Raw genomic sequence first — 19577 nt, forward strand, 5'->3', positions numbered from 1 at the left:
AAAGGAACACCTTGTATATGACCTTGTAAAAGTTCTGAATAAATAGGTTAAGCAGTTGAAAATGCTGTCAGTGTGCCCCTACAGATTTCCTTCTGACATGATACCAAGGAATTTGTGACTATACTTTAGATCTATCCATGCAGCTGGTTCTGAATCTGTCATCTAGTCTACACACACACACATCTTGTTCAGTACAATAGTAGGAGAGATGTTGCTAAAATCTAGGTTAATGATCTAGTTAAACAGTATTCCTTTAACTTATGCATTTAGGTACTCTGTATTAGAGCACAATGTTATGAGGGCAGCGAGGTGGCACAGTAGATTGAAAGCCAGACCTTGTAACAAGAAGTCCTGAGTGCAAATATGACCTTAGACATTTCCTAGATTTTTGACCTGGGCAAGTTTTTTGATCCCCCTCCCCTAGGATACCCCCATTGCTTAGCCCTTACTGCTCTTCTACCTTGAGACCAATATACAGTATTGATTTTAAGACAGAAGGTAAGGTTTGTTTGTTTTTTATAATGTTAGTCTGACATGACTTGTTCTTGATGAACCCACTTTGGCTTTTTGTGATCACTTACTTTACATCTGTTCTCTCATTATCCGTTTAATAAAATGTCCTCAAATTTTTCTATCAATAGAAGTCAAGTTTATTGACTCGGAGTTTCCAGATTCCAATTTCATCCTTTTTTTGAAAGTTGGGAATTTGACTGTTTCTAATCCGGTGTCCATCTCTTGCATTCTATGATCTTTTTACCGCCACTGAGAATGATTCAATGATTATATTTACCAAGTCTTTCAGAACCTGAGGATGTGGAGGTAGAAACATTCTGAAAAGTAGAAAAAAACCAAGACTTTCCAAATTCAATTGAGATTCTTTAAATGTGGTTTTCATACAGAGATAGAATAGAGAAGGACAATTCAAAATGTTTGGGAAAAGATTATTCAGGTTTTAGAAACAAAGAAGTCTAGACCACAAATATATTTCATTCTTATATTGCATGAATACTTTCTACAAGAAGAGAAGTCACTATGTTCTGAACATAACAAAAATTGGATAATATAAAAAATGCATTTCCTCATGCCTGATCTTGTCAAATAGGAATTTATAAGAAATAATAGCACTAGTTGGGGGTGGTGGTTGGGAAAATGATGACTAACATCACCTCATAAAATAGCAATAGAAGGAAAAACAAATTTACAGAAAACTTAGTGAGAGACGCCATTTAAGGCAAGTCATCCCAAGAGTATTTAAAGATTACATTCAAGCACAAGAAACAGATGAAACTGGGAAAAAAGATTTCTATAACAAACCTTGTCTCAATCAACAACAATGGAATCATTACATTTCAAGTTTAGTGTCACAGTCTCCTCTGTGCTACATGAGGAAATAGAAGAAATTAAATTCTGTAGAAGACCGGATCATCATTGTATACTGCCTGAAGAATGGAACTTTCCATTATTATTGTTCACTGCATATTAAACAAAAAACCAAGACACTCAGTTGCTATAATGAATAGAATACTGGACCTCGAGTCAGAAAGATCTGAGTTAAAATCCTGTCTCTATCATTGACTACCAGAGTAACCCAGACCAAGTCACTTTATCTCTCAACTTCAGTTTTCTCATCCACAAAAGATAATAATGGTGTCTTGCTTCTGGGTTTGTTGTAAGTTTCAAATGTGGCAATATAGGTAAAACTCTTTGTAAAAATTAGAGTGTGTATATATATATATATATATATACATATATATGTATATGCTAGTAATGATGATAATGATTTAATAGGAACACATAGAATCATTTTTAAGGGCTCCTCTTCAGTGAAGCATCTCCCATGTATATATTTCAGTCATATAAGATTTCTTGAAAGATGCAATAATGGTGATACCAAGGCAGGATTGAGCTCCCAACTAGGAATCAGGAAGACCGGAGTTCAAATATTAGCATATATACTTGCTGACTTAATTACTCTCAGCAAGTCATTTAATCTTTTTTTGGCCTCAGTTTCCTCACCTGTAAAATGGGAATCAACTTACCTCATAGGAGTGTTGTGAAGATCAAATGAGATAATATCTGTAAAGTTCATAGCACAGTTCCTGGCACATAGTAGGTATTTAACAAATGCTCGTTCCCTTTCCTTTCCTTCCTCCATGATCCTCCGATTCTAACTATCAAGCAAGGAATGGAACAGGGAGATATAAAGTTGTTTGCCCCTGATAGTGAAGCTGGCCAGTACTAATTTCACATGGTAGAAGGACCTGTTGATTAATGTTGAGCTTGTAGTATTCCAAAATGCTCAGATCCTTTTCAAAGAGGGCGAAGTCCTACAGATGCTCCTGTTTATAGATGACATAGTGTTGATGGCAGCAAGCCCTGGCATATTACAAAGTTTATTTAATAATGTACAAAATCATTTGAAAGAGTTCAACCTATTTATCCATAAAACAAAAAATAAACATCTGGATGAAGAATGCTAATTGTCTGTTCTCTGATATTCAGTTGGATGGATGTTCCTTTGAACTGTCGTATCAATATATACATCTGTCTTGGATGAGATAGAAAATGAACTGGGGCCAGAACGGAACAAGGAGGAAGAGATCAGCCTGGATTGTTTTGGAGAATTGCTCAGAGTTGGCTGAATTCCCCTCCTTTTGGGAACCCTGTAAGCTGCAGTAGAAAGGGAAAGTCAGAGATGGCCAACCATGTTCTCCCCATTGAGAGTCCTGGGGAGGTGTCATAGGGAGACGGTACCTCTTCTGCTGGCTGGCAGCTTGGAAATCAAGCAGGTAAAACTTCAAAATTAACTAGTAAATCTCAATCAACCTGCCACCGAGTCCTGGTTTATATCAGAGTATAACCTTTTTTTGAGCAATGTGTATGGTGAGACTATGAATAGATCTGATCCTACTGGGAAGTAAAGGGGGAAAATGTTCACTTTGGGAAGTACACTGACTCTTTCCAGCAGTTATGGAAATATACAGTGATGAGGGGGAGGCAATTTACCCCACCCCAAAAGAGTTTATTGGCTCAATATCCACTAGCAAAGCCTCAATTACCGCAAGCATCACTTTCATTATTTTTTTTTTTGCCAGTGAACTCTGTCCCCAAAGGGCTCTTAAAATGTAAAAGAGAGGAGACAGAGTCCTTAACTAAGCCAAGACCTGCAGAATGTCCTCTATGTGCAATTAAATTAGTTTCAAAATAGAGTGCAAATACCTCATTTAAAAGTCCATAGAGCAGAATGGATGGTTTAATTGTTATCATCAACATAGTATAGTCTTTCCCCCTCCAATGTTGTGCCTGCTTAAAGTCCTTTTTCTAAGGGTATCCATAATATCCCAATGACCCCAGCTCTGCTGGGCCAGATCCATTGTATACTTTTGGCTTTAGGATCACTGAATTGGCTTCCCAGTATGCAACAATTGCTCTGGTGGGGAAAACCAAGGGGTGCTTTATGTTCTGCAAAGCATCGTAGACTATATATTTTTTAACATTTCAGCTTTGACACATACCCAACCACCACACACATTAAAAAAATTTCAACCCACATGCACTTCAAAGGAAATTGAATCCATATGTTTCTGATTCATTTACACACAACTCATCAAAATGTTGTTTTATGAGAGCTAAACTCAAATCCCACAAGGTCTGAGTGGGTTTTCCACTTGGCAGAGTATTCTCCCTTCCCTGATTACTGCTAAATGCGGGCAAAGTGATCCCAATGAAATAGGAGCCCTCACACCTCCCAGGCCTGAAACCAAAATTGTACAGCACCTTTCCTTGAGATTCAAAAGGAATGTGAGAGCTTTCCTTACCTTTCTGGCAGTTGTAATTTACACAGCTGCCATTGCGTTGGTGTGCTTTTCAACCCAGCTGGACGTACAAATGCCAACAGAAAAAGAAAGGCAGTCTTTACATTGTTTCCAGCAAGGATGGAATGATCAGAAATTCTGTGAACTTGGTCATAAAATTGTAAAATCATAGACTTGGAAAGGATCTGGAAAAGTTACTTATTCCATTCTCTAGACTTTAAATAAGATCTAAGTTACCCTCAAATAAATGAGGACCAAGAAATCTATCCTTTGAATTACTTCCATCTCACAGAATCCGAGGGCCAGAAGGGAGTTCAGGAACTCTGTGGTTCCACCTATACCCGACTAAAGAATTCCCACTACAACATTAAAAAAAAATGGTCATCCAGCCTTAGTTGAGGAAACCTACCATGAGGGGAAATAGACAGTTTCCTTCTCTAGTCCAAGCCATTTGTGAAAAACTATTTTGGAGGAAATATTTTCTTTATAGCAAGCTTCAGTTTGTAGTCTTTGAAATTTCCACTAACAAATAGCCTAGTTTTGCAGCTTTTGTGGACAAGCAGGATAAACCTAAATCTTTCCTCCATCCACCTTTTCCCTCCAGAATAGTACTTTAAATACTTGAAGAAATTGATAAGTGGACTCTGCCTCCCTCCAGTTCACTTATCTCCAAACTAAATATGACTAATTTCTTCAAACAATTCTCTGTCATGAACTTGAGGTCCTTTACCATCCTGATAATCTAATTTTATAGGCTTTTCCTCTTTATCAGTCTATCTTAAAGTGTTACACACAGAAAAAATTCTGAATGCAATTCCATTTATAATTTATTTTTAAAACCTCTGAAGGAGGAAAAAAATCCCCCTTAGGACAACATTATCTCAGGTTTACAAACTTTTCTTGTCACTGACTCTGTGACAATCAGATATTGAAATCCCAAATGGCTGTGTATTCAACCAGAGTGAAATTCTTGAGGAGCAAGTGATATAAATTATATATGTGTGTATGTTAGAAATTATATCAGTTGTTCCTCAAGAGCTTATAGATATGTGTGTATATTATATATAATAGCTAATATATATGATTATATCTAATAGATAGTAATAGAAAACATTTATATAGTGCTTTAAGTTTTACAAAGTATTTTACAACTAACATCTCATTTTATCTGTAGAACTATGAGTGGTAGTTTTTATTATTTCAATTTTACAGATGTAGAAATTTAGGCAGACAGAGATAATGGACTTATCCAGGATAAGACACCAAAGAAGTGTCTGAGGAAGATTTTTTTTTTAAACTCAAGTGTTCCTGACTATAGGTCTAATACTCTGTAGACTATATATATGCATGCATATGAAATGTGTGGATATATTTATGAGCACACATACATATATATTTTTGTATGTATGTAGTGTGTGCATGTGTAAAATCCAGGTATATATGAGCATGCCCAATTTGCCTAATTTAGAGGCATCTTTGAGGGGCCTTTGGGACTTGCTTAACAATGAATCCTCTTAATTTTTCTACCATGTAGGTGGTGGTAGTATACTTTGATTGGTTGCCTAGGTCTTTGAAACTACCGAAACAAAACTGGTCACTTCCAAATCTGCTGAATTCAAAAGATGAAGATTAAACAATTCACCACATATGCCATGAACTGAACCAGTGAGAGGGGAAATGTGCTCATCTCCTTGCTCTCTCCTTTACCCTGACTGAAGTAAGTGATCCTCAGGATCTGAGAATTCAAACCATAGTGATGACTTTGGAGCCAGTATTACAGCTGGGATGCTGCAGCTGGTCATGGAAACTCTAAGAAGTCAGGGGATTCATCTACAAGAAACTGGGACTGTGTTCTACAGAAATCTAATTAAATTAAATTATATAAATGCATTGCTCTACCAATAAATCATATACACTATAAAATATATAAATATAAGTTTAAAGTATAAATTACAATATTTTAATTTAAAAAATTTAAAATTTTATTTAAATTTAATTTAAAATTTTAATTTATTTAAAATTTAAAAATTTTAAATTATGAATAATATGTGAAAACAATATAATTAAATGTTTCAACACCTTTGAAAATGTGTTTTAAAGCCATTCTTTAATAGAAAAGTGGTTAAAGGGGATTTTAAAAAAATATTCTCAAAAGCTTTGTAAACTATTAACAATCACAAGAAAGAATGTTATAGTAATAATAATAATAATAATGTTCTAATAAGAAAAATGCAAAATCAAAACCTGAAGGGAAACCTAAAATTTCACCTTATACCTAGCAAATAAGCAAAGAAGATAAAAGATGGCAATCTGGTGGAGTTGTGAATTGATCCAACCATTCTGGAGGGCAATTTGGAACTATGCCCAAAGGGCGACAAAAGAATATCTACCCTTTGACCCAGCCATAGCACTGCTGGGTCTGTACCCCAAAGAGATAATGGACACAAAGACTTGTACAAAAATATTCATAGCTGTGCTCTTTGTGGTGGCCCAAAACTGGAAAACGAGGGGATGCCCATCAATTGGGGAATGGCTGAACAAACTGTGGTATATGTTGGTGATGGAGTACTATTGTGCTAAAAGGAATAATAAAGTGGAGAAGTTCCATGGAGACTGGAACAACCTCCAGGAAGTGATGCAGAGCGAGAGGAGCAGAACCAGGAGAACATTGTACTCAGAGACTAATACACTGTGGTATAATCGAACGTAATGGACTTCTCCATTAGTGGCGGTGTAATGTCCCTGAACAACTTGCAGGGATCCAGGAGAAAAAAACACCATTCATAAGCAAAGGATAAACTACGGGAGTGGAAACACCGAGAAAAAGCAACTGCCTGAATACAGAGGTTGAGGGGACATGACAGAGGATAGACTCTAAATGAACACTCTAATGCAAATACTATCAACAAAGCAATGGGTTCAAATCAAGAAAACATCTAATGCCCAGTGGACTTACGCGTCGGCTATGGGGGGTGGGGGGGGGAGGAAAAGAAAATGATCTATGTCTTTAACGAATAATGCTTGGAAATGATTAAATAAAATATATTTAAAAAGGAAAAAAAAGATGGCAATCATCAGATAGACACACTAGTGCATTGTTGGTGGAACTATGAATCAGTACAATCATTTTGGAAAACAGCTTAAAATCATGTAAGTAAATTTAAATTAAATTACTAACTAAAATAATTAATATATTCACAACCTTTGACTTGCAGATATCATTACTAGTTTTATATACCAATGAGGTCATTGATAACAAGAAAGTTCCCATATATAGTTCCCATATACAGAAAGATCCAAGATAGTTATAGCAACATTTTTGTGAGAGCAAAGCATTTGAAACAAAATAGATTCCCAGTGATTAGGGAATAGATAAGGCATTAGGGGTACATGAATGCAATAGAATAGTAGCGTGCTTTAAGAAATGATAGAAACAGAAATAATAAACAGGAAAATAATATATACAATAATTATAACAATGTAAATAGTAAGATCAATCATATACATAAAAGTTAAAAAGGAATGTTGTCAAATTATAAAAATCCATCATGGTTGGAGAGAAGGGATATATGAAGACATATCACCCTATTCCTTTGCAAGTGTGAAATCTAAAGCTATTGCTTAATTAATATATTTTCAGACTTTTTTGATGTACTAATCAGTTTTGTTTTTAAAAATACAATTTCTTATAGGACAATATAGGCTCTTTGGGAAAGGTTTGGACAAGACATACTGGAAGAAACTATGATCATGTAACATTTTAAAAATCATATTTATTTTAAAGTAATTTAAAAACTTGTTTTAATACCATGATTAAGTGATCTGAAATGTTAGTTTCAATATCAGCTAACTTTAATTCTTGGTTTTTATGACTGCTATAACAATTATTTAGTCAACCAATCAATAGATTCAAATAGACATCATGCTAGATAGTCACTAGAGACAGAGACAAAAAATGACAGTCCCTAAACTCACAAAGGTTATCCTTCATCAGAAAAAAATGTACCTCATAAAGATACGTAAATTCAAATTGAAGAAGTGTAACATTGGCTGTGGATATTAGATGCTCATTTTTAAAAAATTCCATCCAGCTAGTAAATCCTCATCTTCCCTTATGTCAATCAATTGTTCTTGCAAACTATTCAGTACATTTTTCAATTTTATATTGTGAATGAGTGGATTCAAACACCACTTAAAGCTCTTCGTTTAGAACAGGTTAGAGAGTTCTAAGTTTTAAAAGTATTAAATAGGAAATGTCTTATAGATTACATGTTTATATTTTTTCAATAGCATAATTACATGACCATTGTGCAACAAGATCATCTCTGCTTTCGAGAATTCCCTCTATTAGAGGAGAGAACAAATAAAGGTTTCAATTGCAAATCTGATAGAAAGACTTTATGGCCCCTTAGGCAGGAACAGAAACATAGATGGCAATGAATACTTTAATGTAATTTCCACTCATAAAACCATATCAAATTTGAAAATTTCAAACTATTCTATTCATATTACATTTCTTTCAAACAAAAACTCCTTTGTTAAAACTTTATTTTTTCTGTGATGACATGTTTGTTTTTCTTCAAAAATGTTTTTAGGTAGCATACTCCTGACAGCCACTTGTCATCACCAAAAAAGATCAGCAAGTTGATAAAACTTGTCTTTCTGTAAAAGATGAATGCCTAATATCCACAAACTTGACAAGTCTCTCAAACTTTTTGCTCCAAGATAACAGAGAGTGTCTATGTATGTATGTAGTACAAAAGATTTTCATGGTCACTCCCCATCTCATTACAACCCATTATGGAGACTCGAATCCACAAAAGCCTTGTTTCTATCTAATTAACCACATCGATGACCTCTTGTAGCATTTTGTACATTTCTGACTCCAACTTCTTTACTTTCTTATGAGAGATGGAGGGAATGAATTTCATGTGTAGTTCTATGCTTGTAAACCTACTAGAATAATTAAAAAAAATTCTACTCATAATAACTACTTAATTTGCAGTTATTCTTACACAGTTCTATAAAACTTTTTTAAAAATTAATTAATTTCATTGAGACTACATCTTTTCTGGTACATCTTTCCTGTTGTGACTCACATGTGCCTGATGTATTGCAGTATCAAAACAGAATTGAGCCAATGTCATGAACTGAGATGTGTTTTTAAAAAATCTGTACTTTCATTAAATGCTATAACAAATTTCGCTCACTGTGTAAGACATTAACAATTCATTTTCCTAAATTCAGTATCATCCCTTTATAATCTATGGTGAAAAAGCATCTGCTCCTCCACTTTTCATCTGCTACTCTTTCTGGTTTCAACTCCAAGCAACAAGATGCCCCTGTCAGGAAAAGCTCCTCACTTCTAATCTTATCACTATTGCCTCTAGCTCAAATCCTGATGGCCACTGCCTCCCTAAGTCTGCTGTACTTTCTGAATGAAAGGATGAAGGAAAAGTAAGGAACTCCACCCAATGCCTTTCTTTATAAAAAGCAGAAACTGGATTGGACTCACTCTACTTTATCTGCTCCTCTGCTGGTTACAACATCATGTAACAAGCTGCTTCTTTGTCATTCCTCCCACTCTCTTCCTAACATCAGAGGTGCTTCCCTGAATACTCATACACCCTAATGTACTGACTATATCTGAAAACATGTTATCATTCTGTGTTTATTATGTTCAGCCATTTCAGTCATGTATCAGTTATCAACAGGGATCAATTACCCAAGGAACGTGGGGAGATAGTCACACTCTCTTGATGTATTCTATCATTTCGAGTCACCAGAACCAGATGAAATATATCCTTGGTTGCAGTGAGAACTGATAAATGTGATTGTTGAATTCCCTTTAGGGATCTTTGAGAGACTATAGAGAAATGAGGTGCTGAGAGATGGCAAAGTACAGGTCAGTGGAGCTGGAGTCTTGGTTCAAATTGAAAACTGGGAAAGTCTTTTGATATCTCTGAACCTCAGTTTAATCATCCTAGCTAGTCCACTGAAAGAGTGGACCACATTTCAAATAGATACTTTGACTCATGACAATTAATGCAACTATTTTGAAATATGGAGACATTAGTATGAAGAAGTTCTGTTAGTTGAAACCAAAATATTTATTTAGATAAATTCTTGTTTTCTCTTGGAGAACCATGACTAGCTTCATTTGCCTGAAGTCTTTTGAATGGAAAACCCTTCCAATATTAAACAAGTAAACCCAAGGTGTACTACCAGGGTCTAAAACCAAAACAGATGTTTCTTTATGGAAGCATATAAGCTCAACATGCCTCTTTTGATTCTGTGAAAACTTATGATGTACTTCCTCACCCACCAATCTTTTTTCCTTCTTATTTTAAAGCATCCTTCATATTGTGATTCTATTTACCTTACTAAAATTTGCTCCCAGAGATTCTTATAAAATTCATACTGATATAATAATCTATTAGATGTTTTCCCATCCTCTATCTCTTTTCCTCAGAGAACCATTCAGAGGCCATGGAATGCTATTCTGCATTTTTTTCATGGTATTGTATTATGAGCTTGCAATAAACTGGTATAACTAAAAATATAAATAAAATGGAGTATATCCCCCAAAAGACTCCTTTTAGATTTATTCCTGGCAGATAATTTTAAAATCAGCTCAGTATCACAGTGCCTATATGACATACGTAGTGTCATCTCATGCTACACATGAACACCTCAACTATAGGCCCTTTTCATTATCTTATGGCAATGTGCTCCTTGGGAAAAAACCAACCAAACAAAAACGAATGCTTTGTGTTTTTCCACCATAGTCATTACAACTAACTTTATTGGCTGGAATCTAGAACCCTTCTTAATTCCCTTAAGACAAAATGTGTGTTTGTGTGCATTCCAACCTTCAATTTCATTATTATAAGGATCTCCTAGTGAGGAAACTTTCTATTAATGCATATTAGCCTATAAGTAGAATCTATGACAACATTTACATAGCCCACTCTTGCAGTTCAAAGATAATGATGCTAAAAATAGATAGTTATCTTTCTATCTACCATTTAATAGGGCTTTTTTACAAAGAAAAATATTCAAGCCAATCTGACACCCTTAGCAATGGCATCCTATATTGATCACATTACATGATTAAAGCTTCCCAAATCTGTATTTAGAGAAGAATGGTGACTGAGATAGCAGAAACCCAGCATAATGTAGTATATTGAGTGCTGGATTTAGCCAGGAAGAAGTGGATTCAGATTTTACATCATATAGTACAAGGTGTGTAACCCTACATAAATTATTTAATTTCTGTATACCTCAATTTCCTCATTTTTTTTAAAAAGGAGGTTGGACTTAATGACTTCTACAGTCCCATCTAACTCTAAATCTATGAGACTGGTGATTCTAATTACTTTGGTTTTGACTACATTTTCATTGTTGTAGTCATGATGCACATTATAATCTTTAGCTTTACTGATATTGTATTGTTTTGATTCAGTTAAATTCTTATGATTTCAGTTTCATTATTTGTAAAATGAAAGGGTTGAGCTAAATTACTTTCAATGTTCCTTTTTGATTCTAAATCTATGATCCTATGATCTAAATCTTTCCATGTTTCTCTGAATTCCTCATACTTGTTTCTTTTGGTTAGAGGAAAACACAGTCAGAGGATTAAGAACAGAAAGGCATGTGTGATCTTATAGAAGCCAAGTATGGAGAGTATCAAGTAAGAAGGAATCATCAACCACATCCAACGGCTCTGAGGGATGAAGGAAATAAACACAGAGAAAACACAATCGCATTTTACAATAAAAAAACTTCTGAAACCTTTGAAAGAGTAATTTTAATAGAAAAATGGGATTAAAACACAGATTACAAAGGGGTTGTGGAAAGGATTGGAGGACAGGCAATCAAACAACTAGTTATAATCACAATTGTACATTTATTTTTTTTAAAGTAAACTCTTTGAGGTTAGGGACTTGTTTTTTAATGATCTTCATAGCTTAGAATTTGTTGTTCAGTCCTTTTCAATCTGATCCAATTCTTCACAATCTCATTTGGGGTTTTCTTGCCAAAAATACTTGAATGGTTTGCCATTTTCTTCTCTAGCTCATTTTACAGTAAAAAGATTGAGGCAAATAGGGTTGAGTGATTTGAATCATCTCACACAGTCAATAAATGTCTGAGACTAGATTTGAACTCAGGAAGATGTTTCCTTGATTCCAGGTGCACTGCACCATCTAGTTGCCTATAGCTTAGCATAGTGCTTGTTAACTGACTGAAAATAATGTTTTCTAATTATAGATTGATTAATATGCATATCATCTGGCTTTTTTCAACAAGTTGGACAGTCCAAGGAGGGAAAGAAATGAACAATAGCTCAAAGAGATGGCAAGATCAAATGTAGGTTCTTATGGATGGGGAGACCTGAGAATAAACTGCTCCTTCCCACTTTTTGATAACTTGAATTATTAGAATGCTTTTGAGTTTAGTTAATAGCCTGCTTCTCTGAAACTTCAAACATTTGTCCTTAGTTCTGTCCACAGAAGATGAGCAGAATGAGTCTAATCATTTTTCCATGATCATCTTTGAAATATTTGATGCTATAATGGCACATTCACCCCTGAGTCTTCTCTTCTCCAGTCCCTGACACAGATTCTCAGTTGTCCTGGGATCCAATTCCTTCTTCATGCTGACTGTCTTTGTTTGGATGTTCTTCCACATCTTTTATAAGATGTGGCATTCCAACCTTATCAGTGCTGCAGGCAGAGTCTGTCTACAGCCACCAGCAGCAGAAATATCACCTTCTTGGTTTGGCCCTTATATCTCCCTTAAAGCATTCTTGAATAATATTTTTTTGACTACCATGCCACACTATTGACCTATATTGCCTTTTTAATCCCTTAAAATTTTCAGATCAGCTCCATAGCAATTGTGTCTAGCTTCACTGTCCCATCCTGTTCTTGTGAAGTAGATTTTTTTGAACCAATATCTAAGTCATCAGCCAAATTCTATGGTATTAGTTTGGTGGTCACAAGAAGACAGTATAATGCTAATCTCTCTTACTAGCAAGGAATTTGTGACTCATTTTGGCTGTTAATTACTCTTTTTAAAAATTTTTATGTTTTACAATCTTCTTCCTTCAAAATATAACAAAGTGTCATTAGTCAGCTATCCTGGGGAACCAGTTGTAAGCAATTAAAGATTTTGTAGTTCCTAGTACTCCTTACCTTTCAGGAGGACACTGGTCTTTCTTTTAACAAGACACTGGTCAGATGGGATCGCCCTATGAAATTAATGTAATAAGAGACTGCAACTAACTAAATCAATGGGGGACCTAGATAAAGAAGTTGGATAATTGCGATTTTAATTGATGTACCTCAGGACAAAAGTGAGGATAGAACGGTGATACTAAGGTAGGTGTAAACCAGACCTAAGATTCTACCTTTTCATATCAAAGTTCTGACTCAGCCACTCCAAAGCCCTCTGGGATTTCCATCTTGCTAGCAGAAGATCTTAATCATGCAGGACTTAACCTTCAATTTTGATGCTCTGTTCTGGGTCTAAGTTTTCTCAGTTGGGGGATGAGGATAGAGGGTAGGGGGAATCAGAGCTCATTTCAACTCACTATTCCTGGCTGGCCCCCCATAATATTTATATATTTCACTCACCTATTCTTGTGCTATTTTTCTTGCCAGATGTAGTATGCTTCCTTTTCTTACCTTTTTGAAGTCTGACTCCGAAAACAATAATCAAATCAATATTACTATTGCTAATAGAAAATGCAACAATTGAAAGATAATTTGGATGTTCTATTTTCAATCCCCATGACTCCACAGACCAAAATTCCTTCTCTAACCAATACTTTTCTATGCGTTTTGTATATGCTTCTAGAGGGCAGGAATGACCTCCTTTTTACATTTTCGTTTCTAGTACCAACCACTATGCTTGGCTCATAATAGATGTTTCATAAATGCTTATTCATTTCTCCACTAATAATCTGGTGGAAGACAATGGGAGCAAAAGGAAGGAGCAAAGATCTGTTTCCATACATGCTGTCTTCACGTCTCCCTGATTGGTCTAACCTAATTTTCTCTGCTTTATAAACACGTTTTCTTTGAGATTCTTGACCATGGGCAAAGCGTCAGGGCCATTTGGTCCTGCCCAGAACTACATCAGAATTTAACTGACATCTTCCAGAGTTGATGGATGCGTATCTTCCTGTGACTTAAAAACAGATGAAACATTTGCTATGAAAATGACTGTGAGGTAATTTTAGGGAGGTAAACTTTTAAAACCATTGACACTGTTTATTAATGAGCTCCTTTATCTAGTGAAATCACCTTAAAGGCAAGCCCAGCCCTGAGCTCTTTTACTCAAAATGAAATCTGCTGACTGGTCCCAGTTCAGTCTTTAGGTACTATTCAGCTGACATCTCTCCACATTCAGACAAATGCACATGACACGGGGAGACAGGCCAACATAATTAAACATTGGTCCAGATCGTTTTCCTTAATTAGCTTTGAGTTTCTATAATGAAAATACCTGGAGACTTAGCTTACTTCAAAGTCCCATTAAAGCTGTGCTGTTCTTGTTGCTTTGAAAATTTGGGAGTTTAGGGCTTGCTGTCTCATACTCATTAATGATAATCATTGTATGATGTGCTTAAAAGTGCCTTTGATCTCTGGATCTCAAAGCACTTCACTAAAGATAGACACTCTTGAAACCCCTGAAGAGGCAAGCCCTCCTTGTTGATGGAAGTTCTGTGCTACAAATAGATACCTCATCCAGTTTCAGAGGGAAATGATGGAGAGTGGTGGGGAAAATGTAATATTTACATATCATAGGCTACATTTCCTAGCTTTGAGAGTTAACCTGTCCCACTGACAAGAGAAAAATATCAAGAATCATGTGCCCAATGGCTTAGTACAGTGGGACTGAGAGCTTTCATGGTGCAGTAGAGAAAAAGTTGAATTTGGAGTCAGAGAATACGTATTTGAATTCTATCGCTTTCTATTTCTTTGTTTGTGAGCTAGTTAAGTTTCTTCTTTTGGTCTTATTTTTCTCATTTGCAAAATGAAATCAGATTTGAACATTTGCTTGGTTAAATCTAATACTATATCTATGATCCTTTCTCAGGTTATTTCTAAATTGCATTTCTGTCTGCCTGTCTGTCTGTCTGTCTGTCTCTGTCTCTTTCTCTCTGTATGGATCTCTGGCTCTCTCTCTTCCTCTTATACACACACACATACACACACACAGTGGATAAGGTTCAGTGAATAGAGCACTAGATTTGGAAATCAAGAAGTCATTCAAAGGATACATATATGTCCCAGTGGAACTGCTTGTTGGCTTTGGGGGGGGGAGAGAAAGAAAGCGGGCGGGGGAAGGGATTATGAATCATGTAACCATGGAAAAATATTTTAAATAAAAATTAAAAATAAAAAAGTAGTTTGGTTGTTTTTCATAACCCTTTTTGTGGTTTTCTTAGTAATCTGGATCCACTGAGAAGTCATACCAGCCCTTAAAACAACAACAACGAAAAGACATGGGCCAAAATCAGGAAATTTCGGTTACTCCACTTAAAGCAAAGAGAAACTTGAAAATTTTAAAAAGGATCTATTTTTGAGAAGAAGAGATAGAGGCAGATTTGCTTCAGGTACTTCCCATGGTGATAGGCAGAGCGGCACTGACTGTTTCAAAAGGAGGTGGCTAGATCCATTTGGCTATTATCTTGGATAAAATAGACACCATCTATTAAGGTGGGAGTTTTTAGTCTTTTTTGTGCTCTATTTCCCTTTGGTCCTCTGGTGAAGACAGTAAACCACTTTTCAAAATGATGTCTTTAAATGCATAGAATAAAATGTATAATATTACTAAGGAATCCAATGATACTGAAATAGGGTTATCTTTGTTTTATTTTTTTTTTTAACTTGTGGACCTCAGGTTAAGAATCTCTGTTTTCAGACAGTTCCTCCCATATGATAGGTACTCAAACAACTGCAAATGACTTAGGAGCTCTTACTATCTTTGAACTCTGTTCTTTTCTGCAAAAAAAAAAAATCAACGCCATTAAAAAGGCAGTGAAAATGATCAGTAAGGGTTCTAACTATTTTAAAATTTGGTTTGATATTCTTTTCATAAGGAAGATTCATATTCTAATGGCAGTAGGACATGACCAAGCACGCATTATTGGCCCATTAATGCACTTGCCTTTGGCCTTATGCCTCATAGGGCTCCAGAGGCTTGCATTAATGGCCCTGTAATACGACACACCCTATCGTGTCTTATTGCTTAATTGGACTCCAGACAAATTCGGTTAAACCACATATGCTGCTCTTTTATTGTGACAGCGAGGCCGTTTTTATTTCTTACGTTTGCCGGCATTTTTGGAGGTGTCTGAGTTCATCAAAATGCATCTCCTGAGAGCCTGGATTGTGGCTGCAGAGTGGAAGTTGGACCTCCCTTAGCTATTTGCTTTCCAGATGCCAAATGGATCCCTGCCCTGCTGGGGGTGGGGAGCACATGCTTTTTTGTGAGACACAGGCAGGACTGCAATGAAATCTCAATGTCGTCAAGTTATGTTTCTTCAGGCAGTCAGTCATTTATTAAGAGCCACTCTGTGCTGGGAATTGTTTAGTGTGCGTCCAGGTGCACAGCACTATATGAGAAAGGAAAGGACCATGTTGACAGACTACACTAAAGATAGGAGCTTGGGATGTTAGGAGTTCACTGTTGAAAACAAAGGCTTCCTCTAGCCTGAGCATGATTAACATTCACAAATGGAAAGAATCTATAGATGAGAAGAAAAACAAAACAAAACAAAAAACTTTCCTATTTCTATTGAGGACATCCCACTTTCCAATCACCCCAGGACATAGTTTTAGAATAGTGCCCAACAATTCACTCTTTCTCATTTCCCATCATCCAATTAATTAATGAAGAATAATTATTAAACACCTACCATGTTTGAAGTGTTTTGTTAGATCCTCTTTATACAAACACAAAAACAATTTCCTAGCATTAAAAATCTCTATTCTATTGAGAAAGACAGCATTACTTAATTAGTTGCTAAACCTTGGTTAGATTATTTCTCCATCTCTTTCCTCTGTCCCCTTCTCTATACTATGATGGCTACAACTTATTTCAAAACTCTTCATCTCTCCTATGCAATACTGCAACAGTCCTCCAATTGGCTTCTCTGCTCTCCAATCTACTTTTAATAAATCTGTAGTCATTCCTGTATAGGAACCACCAGCCCTCATAGACACATATCTGTTCCAATAATCTTTCAGTACAGGTCTGGCAAAAACAACCCCCCCACTCTCCAATTCAGGAAGCTTCAGTGGTTTCCTTTTGCACTTACTCCCTTCCTCATACTTTTTGAGAAAACAAAACTCACCTTTCTTTTGTTCCTTGCACTTGAGGATCTATCCACTCCCCATCCCTATCCACTGTTTGTCCCTCATGCCTGGAATGCTCTCACTCCTCTTATCCATCTCTTTGTTTCACAGGCTTCTTTCAAGGTACAGTTAAAATTCTACCTTCTGGAAGTAGCCTTTTCTAGGCTTCCTCAATTATAGTTTCTTCCCTCTGAGTTTCTGTCTGGCCTGTCGTTTTGTTATCTCCCTATTAGCATTTGGAAGAGAGAGATCTTTGAGGGAAGGGACTATTTTAGTGAGATACTTGGCACACAATAAACAATTTGTTTATTGACTGATTGACTTTTCGACCAATTTAGCACAGTGTATGGCACATAGTAAGCACTTAATAATTTTTTTTCTGATTTGATGATAAAATGTCATTTCCTTTATTTGTAATTTAAAGTCCTTCACAATCTGGTTTCGGTTTGCTTTCTTTACTTAATTCTCAATACCTGCTGGCATGTCTTCTAAAACTAACCACACAGATTTACTTGCTGTCTTCTAAATCCAACATTAAATCTCATACCTCTTTGCTATTGTTTAGACTGTTTCCTATGCTTGAAATGTTCTCTCTCTTCATTTCTGCTTCTTAGTTTCTTTAGCTTATTTTAAGACTCATTTGTTATACCACCTCCTACTAGCAGCCTCCAACCTCCTACTTATTCCTTGCCTTCTACTAAAATTATCTTATGTTTACTTGTCTTTTTTGAATATTTTTTACCTCTAAATAAGATTTAAGTTCCTTGAAGTCAAGGATGGTTTCTTTTTTCTTTTTCTTAATGATTATTTTTTTTAATGAGATGAAATTGAATTAGGTTGAGCAATTCCAAAAATGTAACATGTTTTTGTTTTTCTGTTTCTATTTTTCTATTTCCTATACTTAAAAATATTTTCTATTTAACCTGCATTTCTATTTTTCTATTTCTATTTATTATTTTGTTCTATGTATTTTTGTTTTCTATTTCTATTTGTGACTTTGTTAGGTTGGGTAGAACATCCAGAGCAAGGAAGGATAATCATTTTTCTTCATCATGATATGAGATTTTTATAGCACTGAGATGGTACTATGAATAGAGTGCTAGGCTTGTAGTCAAGAAGATCTGAGTTCAAATTTACCTTTTGACAGGTGCTAGTTGTGCGATCTTAGAGAAATATCTTAACTTCTGTTTGCCTCAGTTTCCTTTTCTTTAAAATGGGGATAAAAATAGCACCTACCTTACAGAGTTGTTTTGAGGATCAAAGGAGATATTTGTAAAGCACTTAGCACCATGCCTGGCATATATTAAGAACTATATAAGTACTGGCTATTATTATTATGTGTTAGTAGCAAAGGAGAACTTAAAGAAAGAAGATATTCCTGACTTAAGAGAACAATGAAAAAGCCTAGGAGAATCAAATGAAAGTGGTGGTATATTCTTTGTTCATGCTTTTTGTAGAACCATGGAGCTGAAAGGGACCAGAGAAGCCAACTAATTCAATATTTGGCTGAACAGAAGCATCTCCTACAACATTACTGATGAGTAATCATTTAGTCTTTGTTTGAAATTCTCAAGGGAATGGGCAGAGGTTGGCATTATCTCTTGAACCATTCATATACTTTGGGATAGCTTTACTAATTAGGAAGTTTTTACTTATATTTGGCCAATATTTTTCTTTTTGCAACTTCTATCCACTAGATAGAGTTTTTGCTCAAAGTCTAAGTAAAGCAAGTCAAATCCTAAATTTAATGCAAAACTGAAGTCATTAACATCATCCTTTCCCTCCTCCGAACTTTCTCCTCTTCTAACTCTCTCATCATCCTCTGAGTCACCTAGACTCAAAACCTAGGTGCCACACTAGAGTATTCTCTCTTTCTCTCTCTCTCTCTCTCTCTCTCTCTCTCTCTCTCTCTCTCTCTCTCTCTCTCTCTCTCTCTCTCTCTCTCTCTCTCTCTCTCTCTCTCTCTTTCTCTCTCTCTCTCCTCTTCTTCCCCCTCTCTCTTTCATCATTTCTTTTTCTGACCTCCCATATTTGCTATTTCTACTTTCATAATTTTTCTTGTATAGGTTCCCTTCTCTACTCAGACACTGTCATCACCTTGGGATGTACCAAGAGACCTTGTGATATTGCAGGAGGCTGTTGGTTGGTCTTTCTGCCTCATGTCTCTCCCTACTCCCATTTGTCCTCCATTCAAATATCAAATTTATAAAGGACAGATTTGACTTAGAGTCACTCCATCATATTTAGTAAACTCTGGGGCTCCCTCTCACTTCCAAAATCAAATATAACATCTTATGCTTGGCTCTTAAAGCCCTTCAAAGCCCTTTGATAGACCAACATTGACCTTCTTCTTATTCTTTTTCATGTAAGGCTCCATCTCTCCAATTCCCAT

Source organism: Monodelphis domestica, chromosome 3 (assembly GCF_027887165.1).
Source record: "Monodelphis domestica isolate mMonDom1 chromosome 3, mMonDom1.pri, whole genome shotgun sequence".
NCBI lineage: Eukaryota > Metazoa > Chordata > Mammalia > Didelphimorphia > Didelphidae > Monodelphis > Monodelphis domestica.